Raw genomic sequence first — 12,777 nt, forward strand, 5'->3', positions numbered from 1 at the left:
ATCTATATGGCCCACAGTTGGCCGTGGTGTACTCAGTTATGTTTGGTTGGTGGGTTTCTGTTGCCCTGTCTCTCCACTTATTCCTGGTCTCCAGATTATAGCCTCCACCTCTCGCGGCCTCACTCTGCAGAAAGCACCGAGGAGGCGACGTCACACCCTGTGCACAGACACAGCCGTGGTTAGGGGCGAGCATCGGGATCCTCGGAGACGTTTGGGCAGGCTACTTCTTCCTTTTCCCATTTGCTCCAGTAAAAACAAGACTTTGTGACTAATGGATAAAAAGACACCCAGACAGTGTTCCCATACAAACATCACCTAAGATTGAGCTGATCATTTGTGATGTTTCTTTATCTACCTGGAAAGTTGCTGACTGTGAAAAGCATCCAGCAACTGCCAAGGCCTCCTAAGAGCTAATAGCATACAAGCAACTTTGCTTCCTGAAAGACTTAGCTGTTGGTAGACTTAGCTGTTGGTAGACTTAGCTGTTGGTAGACTTAGCTGTTGGTAGACTTAGCTGTTGGTAGACTTAGCTGTTGCTCACATCTCTTCAGCCAGGACCACCAAGCTGCTGGGAGCCACAGAAGAAGCAGTGCTGTCAGGCACTACTGCCAGGAAGCACCCTGATTAAATCTGCCAGGGTCACAGGTACACCCCAACACCACCCCTGCCCCTGACCCACTGCCCACCCAAGCAGCTGGCCCAGCTAAAGGGGATAGGGTGGCAGAGAGAGAGAGGAAAGAAAAGGTCAGAGGCAATATTGAGGGAAGGAGACGCGCCTTTACAGCAGGAAACCCATGCTCAGGGCAGACTCCACCTTACAAACTAGACCCTCCTCATTAGAAAAGGTAGATTACAATTAGTCCAAACTAAAAAACAAGCACAACTTTTGTTGAAGGGCCAATATAGCTACTGTCTTTCACAGATAAGATCCCTTGAGGGAATAAAGCTATGCCCTGTGCCTGACACCTTACCACCTACCATCCTTCGCTGTACATCCATCACACTGCGATGCTTTGCCAGCCTGAGCCTTCAGTGGTGCCCACTTAACGGAGGGGGCTGCCTCCGCTTTATCTCGGAACTCCAGTGACAAAGGTAATTCTATAGAGACTTCCTTTTCTCTCTTCTCTTGAATAACTCTGAAGGGAAGAGAGTTTTTATCACAATCAGAGAAATTAAAGACGGAAAACTATGGGCTGCCATCCAGTCCTCCACCAGGATATCCCCCTAAAAATATAGGGTTCATGATTATGCATGTAGAACATGTGTCAAGGTAAATGCTTTGCTTTAATAGTTCTGGTTTTAGTTTCTTATACCTGCCTCAAACAGATGGTCTGTAAATGGCATCCAGACTCCCAAAGACAAAAGCAGGAGTGGGGAAGGTGTGTGTTGTGTGCAATTTACAGCCAGGTCAGTTACTCAAGACACCACCTAGCACCACTCAGGGTGGGAAAACAGTTCTCCTTGTTACTGGACAAAGTGACTCAACTAATCTCCAGGGCTTTTGCTCAGTCACAGGGAGAGACTTGTGGTGGAAGTCCCCGGAGTGAGAAAGTCCTGCCTGGGGCAGCATCCAGCTTGACCACCCTCACCACTGAAACGAGAGGGGGTGAGTCTTGTTTGAGAGCATGGCCACGACATGTCTCTGTCACAGGATGAAGGGACATGGTCAGCCTGGGCTGGGAACAGCAGCCAGCCAGGGCTCTGCAGACACAGCCGGGGCAGGAGCCCCCACCTGCTGGTTGTAGGAGGCTGTGGGATGACATGTGAGGTGCTCATTAAATGCTGGCTGGTATTATTATCAAGTTCTGGAAAGAAAGGTGGATCTTTAGGCTTCACATCCATGGCAAGCTGTTCACGTGGCTCCAACAGCACTGAGCCAAGAAGGGGAGTCCCCCCTTAACCAGCCCCTCTCCCACCAAAGTTCTACGTGTGAGTCTGAAAGAACAAAGTGACTGACCTGTAAACAGTGGTGATGATAAAGGCCCCGGCAATGATCAAGATCAAGGCAAAAAACACTTGCACATAAACTGAAAAACAATTTCCGTCGATCATCATTTGGGTTAATTGCAAAAAGGCATCTTCCTCCCCCGAGTTGGGCCGCGGCCTCCACCCTGCCGCCCTTCTCAGCCCAGCTCAGCCCTGACCACTGGCCTCTCCACTATCACTCCCCTCCTGAAACACCACCAAAGGGTCAAGGTCACCCACTGACATATGAAGGCTCCACATGAGAGGTACTCAGGGTGGCGGCCGGTGGCTCCCCCGACAACAACGGAGGGCAGTCCACCGAGGGAGCAATGCCTAGATGGCTCCCTTGTCTGTTCCCTAGGAAACAGTGGCATTGGGCCCCCTGCGATCTAGCACCTCTACCCTGCCCCCAACTCCCTAAAAAAGATTCCTCTGTACTCAGGTAGTTATCCTCAAAGTGAATGTAAGGAAAATAAACACTTTTTGGATGATAAATTCCACTGGTCTGATTTCAAATTTTATTAACTGAGTTTTTCTGTATTAACAAGGGGCAATTGCTCACAGCTTCTCTAATGCCACCCTCAAGAGAAGAACCAGAGCCTTCAAAGTGACTCTTAGGGGGTGGCCTCTATTCCCATGTTCCCCTGTGTAGGAGCATTATTTGGTCTAAATTATCTGCCCCTCTCCACTCCCAGGGAAGGAGAACTGGGCATGGCCCATCCACCTGAGCTTTCTCTAGGGGTGTAGCATAGGGCACAGAGAAAGTGCACTTTAAACAATGTTGAATGAAATAAACTGAAATGAACTAATAAAGTTCATTTTATTTGAAAGAATGAAATGAGAGGCTTTTACAGGACAACAAGGTAAACCTCAAATTCTTGAATTCCAGGGAATGTGTATGCCTTAGTGTGATCTCATGTCTTGGTTCATGCAATAAATTCAGAATTAATATGTGAGTGAAGTCCTGTTAGAAGAGACACATATTAAGACGATGTTTCAGCATTCGATCGTCGGCATATCTTCTATATCTTTATATGCGCAAGTATTTGTGGTCCTTGAGGTCAAGCTCCTGGAGGCAGAGACTGAGCCTCTGTGACTGCATCTGAACAGTGTCTGGCCAGCACACTATTTGTTATAGACAATATGTATGGTTTTTAATAAACTATATACAATAATTGATCATTCAGAAATAGCAGCCATTGAAGAAAGCATTATTTTCTTTAAGAAATATCTTGGGAAGTTCTGCCCCATATACAGTTAGTTAAACAAAAGTTTTTAAATCATCTCGGCAAGTGTCATGAAGAAACTGAAGTCAGACACTTCGGAGAAACGACACGTTACATAATGTGCCCTAAGTCGAGACTGAAGCGTGAAGGCAAGTCACTCTCTTTGAATCCCTGATTCTTTCTCAAAGATCTAATGCTAATTCCCCAAGTTCATATTCTTAATAATACAGATTATGCCATAACACAATGTGCACTTCAAACCAGCCAATTTAAGAAGTGGGTGAAGCTTTTCATAACATGGAATTATGTGCACAAAGAACTCCTAATAGCGTCACCGAATACTACAACTTACACAGCACAAAGGTTCACCGCCGTCCCGAAGGAGGAGACGTCAAAGAAATGAAAAGGAATTTGGGGGCACAGTGAGAACCCACATGTAGGGCTCACTGCCCGGACCCTTCTCACAGATGGCCCAACCCCTCAAACTTGAAAGAAGTCAGAAGGTAAGAAAGAGCCTAGCCCACACAACTCAGTTATTAAAATTGAAAGGATGCAAAAGGATTAATACAGGGCTCCGTGCAAAAACGACAGGCCCACTTGCAAAACAGTGGGCTCTCTTCAAGTAGAAAAAAGTTATTGAGAGTTTGTGGGAGTCAGGAGGGGGAGGCAGTCCTTAGAGACACTGATAATTAAGGTGCTGTAAGGAATAAGTCTCCTATGTCAAATGAATGACAGGCCCAAGGTGGTTATACTGATTTAAACAGTGTTTGCAATACATACTAACATTTAGGAAAGGGCCAACTCCCACAGGAAATTCGGATGGGAAGATGCTCAGGGGGTGGGCAGCTGGGGAACGAATGCAGCAGCAGCTTGGATTTTGCTCCCGGCTAGCTGCAGCCCTCCTTGAATGACCGCTTACACCACTTCAAGCTGTTGAGGCTCTGTTTCACTGGGGTATGAGAAAACTGGGATAATTAATGGCCAAAGACGATGACCAGTTCTGTGGCTTGACTGGGACTTGAATGTCTTCTACACCTTTATAAGTTAAAGAGTGAAAGAACAAACTCAAATACCCTTTGGCTGGGAATGCTTCCTGCTTTTAGGAGCCCAATGGTAAAAGTCTCTGAAAAACTAAGTTGCATAAGCGCCTAGGACATGGGAGTCCTCTACGAAGCAAAACCCTGTGATGGAAATTAAGTGAGCTGTGTCCTCAACTCCAGCCTTTTATATCCCCCAGCTCTTCCAAGGAGGCGGGATCTCAATCATTCTTCTTCCATAGCAAGTCTACCCATCTGGGAGTGGACTTTCTCTGGTGGCCTAAGTCCCAGTCGCAGACCCTCAAAGCCTTCTGTTCTCACTACTGCAGAGAGATGCGACCAGGGAACAAGACAAGAGGCTTGTCCAGCACTGGAGACCTGGGGAAGGAAAGCAGCCCCCTCCTGGGCCTCCGGGGCTTTGTCCATGTGGAGTGGGCCTGGCCCGGATACTTACTGGAAACTGATTTTTCATAGCAGACGCCTTTATGAAAGCAGCACCCGAGGCCCTTACACCAATCTCTGCTGACATTGTAGTCATTTATGTGGTCCAGAGGAATGTCACACACTGCAGAGCACAGACACACAGACCGGTTATCGCCCAGAACATGGCCACCACTCGCAATTCTAAACACCACGGGGCTTGGAGGGGAAACTTAGGGGTTTGTACAGTGGGTTTTGTTATGTTTTTAATTATGCATCATACAAATCTCACTTTGAAACTAAGATCTGGAATAAATTGGATTGCTGAACAAAATAATGTCAAAGTTAATTACACAGAATAATGCAGGGTCCTCTAATGATGGAGATAATACATCTCCGCGGAGCACTCGCCAGGCTCTGCGCGCCACAAAGAAAACGGGAAACAAAGATCTAATACAAAGGATATTTCGGAGCTCGGGTTATAATGTGTAATTACTTCGCTTGTAAGCAGACGGTGAATTAAAATTATTACTATGGGCTGAGGATTATTTCAGAATTTAAAAGTTGAATCAAAAGGACAGAAAGTTTAATGCCAGTTTTGACAAAAAAGAAAAAAAAGATAATGACTGTGGCCAGTTTCAGCCCAACTCAGCTCCCCAACACCTAACACACTTCCAGCTTTGAGGACACGTGGTTCCTCTAACTGGCAGCAAGTAACGTCTGTCCCAACCCTGCCGGGGGTGTGTGTCACAAGGGGAAGGGGAGGCGGGGAGCCCAGCCACCTCTTGGCTTTCTGGTGAACTAGAAGCATTTTCCTAGGGTTCATTTAGACTTTCAGGCTAAGGGATTCCAGAGAAACCGCCGGCCCTCCGGCCCTTCCCTCCCTTTCCCATGACAACCCCCACTCCAGGTTTACTAAAGACTGTCACCGTGGCCGCCCACGCCTGGCAGAGATGGGATGGGATGGTGATGGCCCTCTGAATGCCACTGCAGCCACAGGGGCACACAGCTGGACGCTCCCGCATGGTCGGAGGATGCGAGAAATCCAGCTGCTAACCTCCCGCAGCGCCCTCTCCTAAAGCTGGGTCCCGGTGGCCAGTGCACAGCTTGCTGACCAGGATGGGTAGAGGGAGCCCGGGCAGCCAGAAGGGCCTGTCCTTGGTACAGCTGGACTAGAGCGGCTAAGAGGCTGTCCCAGGAGGGCCATGGTCTGCTGGCCTCCCCTGGTGCCCTGTGGTCACTGAGCTCTCAGTCGCTCTGCAGAGTGGCCATCAGTTTAAGGGAATGAGAGCTGTGCTGGGTTTCGCTTCCAGGGTGGTCCGGGCTGCAGGGAGCCCCACCTAAGGCCCTCGGGGCAGTGATGACCCGGGGACACAGCACAGGGAGCACCACCGCGCCTGCCTGAGGCTCCCACAGGGTTTAGCTGGAGCTGTTGACAGTCTGGTGGCAGCAATCACTGGCTCCTGTGTGCTTAGGGTCCTCGACCTCATCCAGAAATATCCTGGAGGCCCAAGACCACACAGCTGGTGGGAAAGCTGGGTTCCCTGTCACCTCCACTCCCCCCCCATGGGGCGGAAACACCTCATACAGTCCCTCCACTCATAGCCAAAGGGACAAGGGTTCCAGGCTTGCTCCAGGTGACAGCGGATGTTTATTCCAGTGAACACCACCGGCAGGAGAAAATCACTGACTGAAGCATAATTTGTGTTCATACTGATTGTTCTCCTGTCATCACCACACAGGTGAGAGTGGCCTGGTACCTATTCCCCATTTTGGTGCCTTAATGGACTATTTTGGAATAGCAGCTGTTCCCTAGGCCCCAGCTTGATGAAAGCTCAGCCTCCCCATCACATCTGAGACCCCTGGGGCCTCCCTTGCCTTCCCCCTTCCCCTCCTCCTCCCGGCAGTGTTTTATCTGCCTGGACCCCCCATGATGTCTCAATGCATTTCTTTAAAGTCCCCACACAGGAGCCTCTCGCATCGCCATCCCTGGCCATCCCAGAACCTCCCTAGTCAATCCCTTTTCCAAGCCAAACAAGCCAAAAAGGAAAACCAAACTTCTTCTCCTTCTGTTTCTTTCTCTCTTATTACTATAGACATGCATGAAGAAAAGCTCAGCTGAGAAAAAAATTCAAAAAACACATGCACAGTGGAGGTGACACTTCCCTCTTCTCACCCATGCCCCAGTGGTCTCACTTCCAGAATTTTCCTCCGGTAATTTTAAGTGACCCGATCACTGTATATACACACCAACCATGTGCCTTGGAGAAAGTCACATTTACATAAAGTTTCCTTCAACACCCAGGCACAAGTGTCCAACTTCACATCCTAGGCACCCAGGATGGGGGTGGGGAAGGTGAACTGTACTGTTAAGAAACATTGATTCTTTAAAAAATCACTCTTGCCATAAAAATTATGAAGTAGCTTTAGTACGTTTGGCACAGCATACAAAAACATCTTTAACCCTTTAGACCCCGGGGGAATAGTTAAATATATTTCTTATGCTGAAAACCTCAGGTTCAGGGGTTTTTGCAATGAAATTTTAAGAAAATGAAAACTTGACAGTATTTTCCTACATTACTTTAAAAAGCAAGTTTCTTTGCCTTCCCTTCTCAACCTGGTGACTAACCATCAACACCTTGGGTTGAAACCGGCCCCAGAGTGGTCTTTTCTCATTACCTGCAAAATTCTTCAGGAGATGCGAGGGGGGCTTGTTGAATTCTGACACGTATCTCATTGTAACAGCTGAAGGATGGGTGAGGGTTCAAGGGGACCTGGGGGAGAGAGAAGTCAGCACAGGCCAGACAGCAACGCAGCCAGGCTGGCGTGGGTCCGGGTCTCACCTGCCCATCATGTCCCAGTTGAGCCCCCAAGCCACGCGTCTCCCAGTTACACTCCAAGGGGACTTGTGAATCCAACAGGAAACTGGCCACCTCCTCCCTCCCGCTGCTACTGCTGAGTCAAGTGTGGAGTGAGTGGCTGGCCCGCCGCTTGCTGTGATGTCACACAGCCCCATGACATCACAGAGAGGGCAGGACTATGACGCTGGCCACTATAGGGCAGACAGGACACTGAGGAGGGCGGGCGAGCCTTAAGGGCAGGCATGGCATCAGAAACCCTGCCCTCCTCCAGACCCTGCACCTGGCTCTTTTCTGTGGGACACCCGCCCCCATTGCCCAACTAGACCTGGCTTTGGAACCAGTGTTTGAGTCCTGCCATGTCCACCCTCACTTCACTGTTCTCCTTCCCTGCTGGGACACAACAGTGAGCAAAACAGACAAAAGTCCCCACCCTTAGGGACGTGTATTCCCGTGGAAGGAGACAGACAGACATGTCAGGTCAGACACATGCTGTGGAGAACAGGAAAGCAGAGCACACAGATTAGGCAGCTCCCGGAGCGGGGAGTGGCTGTTTTACAGGGGTGAGCAGGCAGCTCTGAACTAAATGGCACCTGAGCAGGTTTGGAAGGCAGTGAGGAAAGGCACTATGTGGGCAGCCTAGCACGTGCAAGGCTGAAAGGAGCAAGTGCAAAGGCCCTGGGGTGAGGCAGGCCTGGTGAACCTGAGAAGCAGGGAGGCCAGTCCGGCTTGAATGAAGTCAGAGACAGCAGAGGGACTGAATCATAAGGTGGGGGTTACTATTCAAACTTCGGCCTTCACACTAAGTGAAATAGGGCGCTAAGACAGGATTTTGTGCAGAGGAGAAAGTGGGTTGTATTTTAACAGCATCACTCTGGCTGTGCTGAAAATAGTAAGGAGGCCAGAGTGGGGAATGACAGAATCATCCGGGAGAAAAATAAGGGTGGGACCGGGGTAGCAACTGCTTGAATTTTTTTGTGTGTTGTTTTAGAGTCAACGAGATTGGCTGACAGATTTGTGAGAGGGAACAGATCCTGATGAACCCAAGGATTTTGCCTGAGAGGCTGGAGCGGCAGGCCTGCCACGTGTAAGATGGACATGAGAATCCAAGAGGGGGGGCCAAGCAGATACTGTGCCCGCGTCTGGTCAGGGCTGCAGTCCCGGGGGGCCTGCGCGGTGGGCAGCTGGCATGGAGAGCCATCTGCACCGGGAGAGCACCCTGGGCTGGTGGGGCAGAGAACCTGCAAACTGGAAGAAGTGGCAGGGAGCCTAGGTGGTGGGAGGCACAGCGTGGCATGGTGTTGAGACGAGAGAAGAAAGTGTTAATCTGCAGAAGAGGAGGGAAGAGCACCCCCGGACCAGATGAGAGCGAGGCAGCTAGGCGAAGAGGCGCCATCCCCACCCAGGGGACCAGCCTGGCCGCTGGACCGTGTGTCCCCCTCGCCAGGTGGCGCGGTGAGGAGCGGGGGACACTGCACTCCGCCAGGGTTGAGGTTTCTGCAGGACGGGGTGGCTGTACTGGCAGGAATGATGCAGGGAAGGAGACGTGAGGGCGAAACCAGAGGGGAAGGTGTCTGGGAAGGGCCGCAGGGGGAGGAGAAACTACCCAGCCCCCCTCACCATCCAACCATCCGAAGGGGCTGCACCCTCTCCGGTTCCCAAACTGAGGCAGGCAGGCTCTCCCTCCTGGGACAAACCCTGGCACGTTGGTTCAGGTTCATTTCTTGACAAGCTTCCAGGGAATTCATGGAGATACTGAGTGTGGTCATTTAAGGCTGAGGTTCACACTGGGAGCTGAGGAAGCTCTTGGCTGCAAGGAGGATGCTCACAGGATTCCAGAAAGAGGCGAAAGAGGGCCTGAATCCCAGAGGATTTATTCAACTGCAGACAGACAAGACATGGCAGCTCGTGGACAGGGTGCAGCCTGCACTGGGCACGGGCAGGCAGCCTTCCAGCGCAGGACACAGCTCCAGCGGTGTGGGTAGGACCGAGAGAAGAAACAGGATCCACTTGGGGGGCACAGGACAAGGAGATGCCACTTCATCCCCACCTGGGCGGCCAGGATCTGCAGAGTGCCACTGTTCGGGAAGACCCACCCCCTACCCCAGGCATGTCAGAGGGATGGCCGGCACCGCCAGAAGCCGCTGTCCACTTTGCTGACTGGCCAGGCCAGGCCTACGGAGGACAGGAAGGGGAGCCAGAGCGGCCAAGGTTCGTCTCCGCCTTTATTAGCCCTGAGTCCTGTTCCCCTGTCACAACCAGCGACTGCACTTGACTTAATTTCAGCTGAGAGCAGACCATTGCTGTCCCTGGCTGTGCCATCTTCCCAGGGGCGAGTGCAGGCACTGTTGTGGGTTTCCTGAAATAGGAAAAGTACCCTTGGGATCCTTTACAACCTCTGCAGACTCCCAACTACTAACCCTTTATTAACACTGTAATAGGGTTTAAATAACAACTGTAGCAACACTCGGCCTAACTTCTGGAAGGGCAGGTACTGGGTTCAAGTCAGGGGTTCAGGCCAATGCCTAGATATGAGTCCACTTTCCCTATTGTTACGGGTTGAATTATGTGTGTCCCCCCCCCCATAAAGGCATGTTGAAGTCCCAATCCCCAATACCTGTGCACATGACCTTAACTGGAAATAGGGCCTTTGCAGATACAATCAAGTCAAGATGAGATCATACTCAGGGTGGACCCTAATCCAATGACTGGTGTCCTACTGGGAAGAAAAAATGGACACATACAGGAGATGGCCTTGTGAAGACACACACAGACGGAAGATGACCATTTGTGACAGAGGCAGAAACTGGAGCCATGAGGCCACAGGTAGGGACCACCAGGGACCGCTGTAACCACCAGAAGTCCTCCCCTGGAGCCTTCAGAGGGAGCGCGGCCCTGCCAAGGCCTTGGTCTCAGACTTCGGGCCTCGGAACTGTGAAAGAATGAAGGTGGGCTGTTAGAGCCCACCCAGTTCGTGGTACTCCTCACAGCAGCCTTGGGACACTCATACACCCCCGCTAATGGCAATAACCAGAGAAGAAAGTCTCTTGAAAATCGTAAGAAGCACCTGTGTAATATGGCTCTTAGAAAAGACAAGCAGCCCAACCCATGTGGATTCAAGGTGGGCCTGGGCCCAGGTCAGACCTGGGTCTTTCATTCCTGGGCTCCCTTGGCACTATGGGCACCTCAGACCAGCTCCCACAGGCCAGGGTGGTCTTAGGCCCAGTTACCCCCACTCTCCGCCCCCCACCCCAGTGCCTCTGTCAACTACACAGTCCAATCCATCAGCTGTACAGTGACAGCTGGTCACCACGCACCATCACAGAGCAGACTCCCTGAATAATTAATTCCCTCATGTTATGCAGCCGCCAGCTTTTAGTTTTGCAGTTGCAATATTCAGAAGAGCTGCCACTTGCCTACCTCCTTTCAGTTATTAAATATCAACCCCTCTTGTTTACAAATAAAATCTTTAAATATTGCATCTAAGGAAGAAATTAAAACAGCATCCATTTCATCCAGGCAGAACCCAGATGATCAGCATCTGGCACTGTTACGGAAAAGGCGTCCCTACGTAATCATGTAGAAGGTAACATTTTAGAGGGGCAACATGTTTTGTTCCGTGCCACCATCAGAGCAGTGTTCAGAGACGGTGTAGTGGGGCAGCATTTGGCTCCTCAGACAGCTGTAAGGCTGACAAGCTGGGCCTGGCTTAGGAGCTGCCATCCCACAGATTTGCTAACCCCCCTCCCTGATGTGGACAGAGCCACGTGGGCTTCCTGGCCAGCCTGCCATCTGCCAGTTGGAGCCCCTGCCCTCACGGGAAGGACAACAGCCCTGCTCATTCTATGTGTGCACATTCCAGCATCACAGAGATGACAATTGTAAAGACAAAAAAAGCTCAAACGAGAAGAATGAACCCTATGGCAACAGAGAATGTGCGCGTTTGCAGGTACGTAGATTCTCCCGGGGACCTGCCTTTAGCTCACTCAGTCATCAGGCAGCTGCAAAGCAACCACCGAGGCATGGCAAGCAGGGGATGGGGCTACAATGGGGAGAGAAGCAGATGCCACCCGCACTTCAGGGGTAAGGGGAATCCTTGGAGTCACAGGCAGGTGTATGTAACCACATGGAAGGAGGGAGAGGAGGACTGAGCTGGGATATAAAGGAACTCGAGTCCACCAGGCATCGGGGACTTCCAGACTGTCCCAAGGGCAGGGAGGAGCCAGGCAGGCTCAGGGACCGCACTAGGAGCAGCTGGAGCAGTTGGGCGGCAGAGCCAACCAGGAAGAGGGAGGAGTGGCTGCGTACACAAATCTGTGCCTTTCCTAAGCACAAGCAAGGCCACCTGGTGAGCACCAGACATCAGCATGTCTTCTCAGGCAGGTGGGGGGGGCAGGAGCTGGAAAGTGTACACAACTCTTCTGAGAGGTCTAGCTATAGAGGGGAAAGAAGTAATTTGGTGGCCAAGGGAAAAATGTGAAATTTAAGCAGCTTTGTAAAAACATGTTTAAAAGCCAGTAGATGCAACTTGTTTACAAAAAGACCACCAGCCTGCAGTAACAGGGCCAGGACTGCAACGTAAACCACTTCTTCTAGGACAGACCTGGAGGCGGCCTGGATGTTGACTCTTGCAGAGTAATGACCATTATTACATTTTTATATATGCTTAGTATTAATCATACAGCTACACTCAATGGCTGCACAGTCATAGACTAGCATATGCAGTGGAGCATTTCTGCAATAGGAATGGCCCTTCTGCCAAATACCTAAGTGACCAAAATAAACTGTCATCCATTCAATCAACAAGTATCTATGTAGCTGTCAAAACAATGGGTCAACCTACATGTGCTTATATGGAAAGAAAGCTAAGACATATTAAAAACAAAAAGCAATCTTAGCAAAAGGTCATAAAAATTCTGTATCTTCTAAGATTTTCAAGTTTTGTTTTTCATATGTAGGTCTTTGATATACCTGGAATTTTTGTTTTTTGATGTAGTATAGGGATCTACTATTTTTCCCACATGGGTTTTTTAAAAAGGCAAGTTTGAGAAGTAGACCTCATTTGTGGGGAATGATATTGTAGACACAAATACATATATTTGCATTTGCCCAAATGAACAAAGAATAGATAAGACACATCACACTGGTTACTTTTGTGGAAGGAGAGGATATTGGGAGGGAAATACCGCTTTTCACTTCATATCCTTGTGTAACTTGTATCTTCCCTATGAGCAGGTTATCTTATAACTAAAGGCTAGCAAAAAAAAATGA

The sequence above is a fragment of the Miniopterus natalensis genome, chromosome 2 (genome assembly GCF_054644295.1).
Source record: "Miniopterus natalensis isolate mMinNat1 chromosome 2, mMinNat1.hap1, whole genome shotgun sequence".
NCBI classification, from domain to species: Eukaryota; Metazoa; Chordata; class Mammalia; order Chiroptera; family Miniopteridae; genus Miniopterus; species Miniopterus natalensis.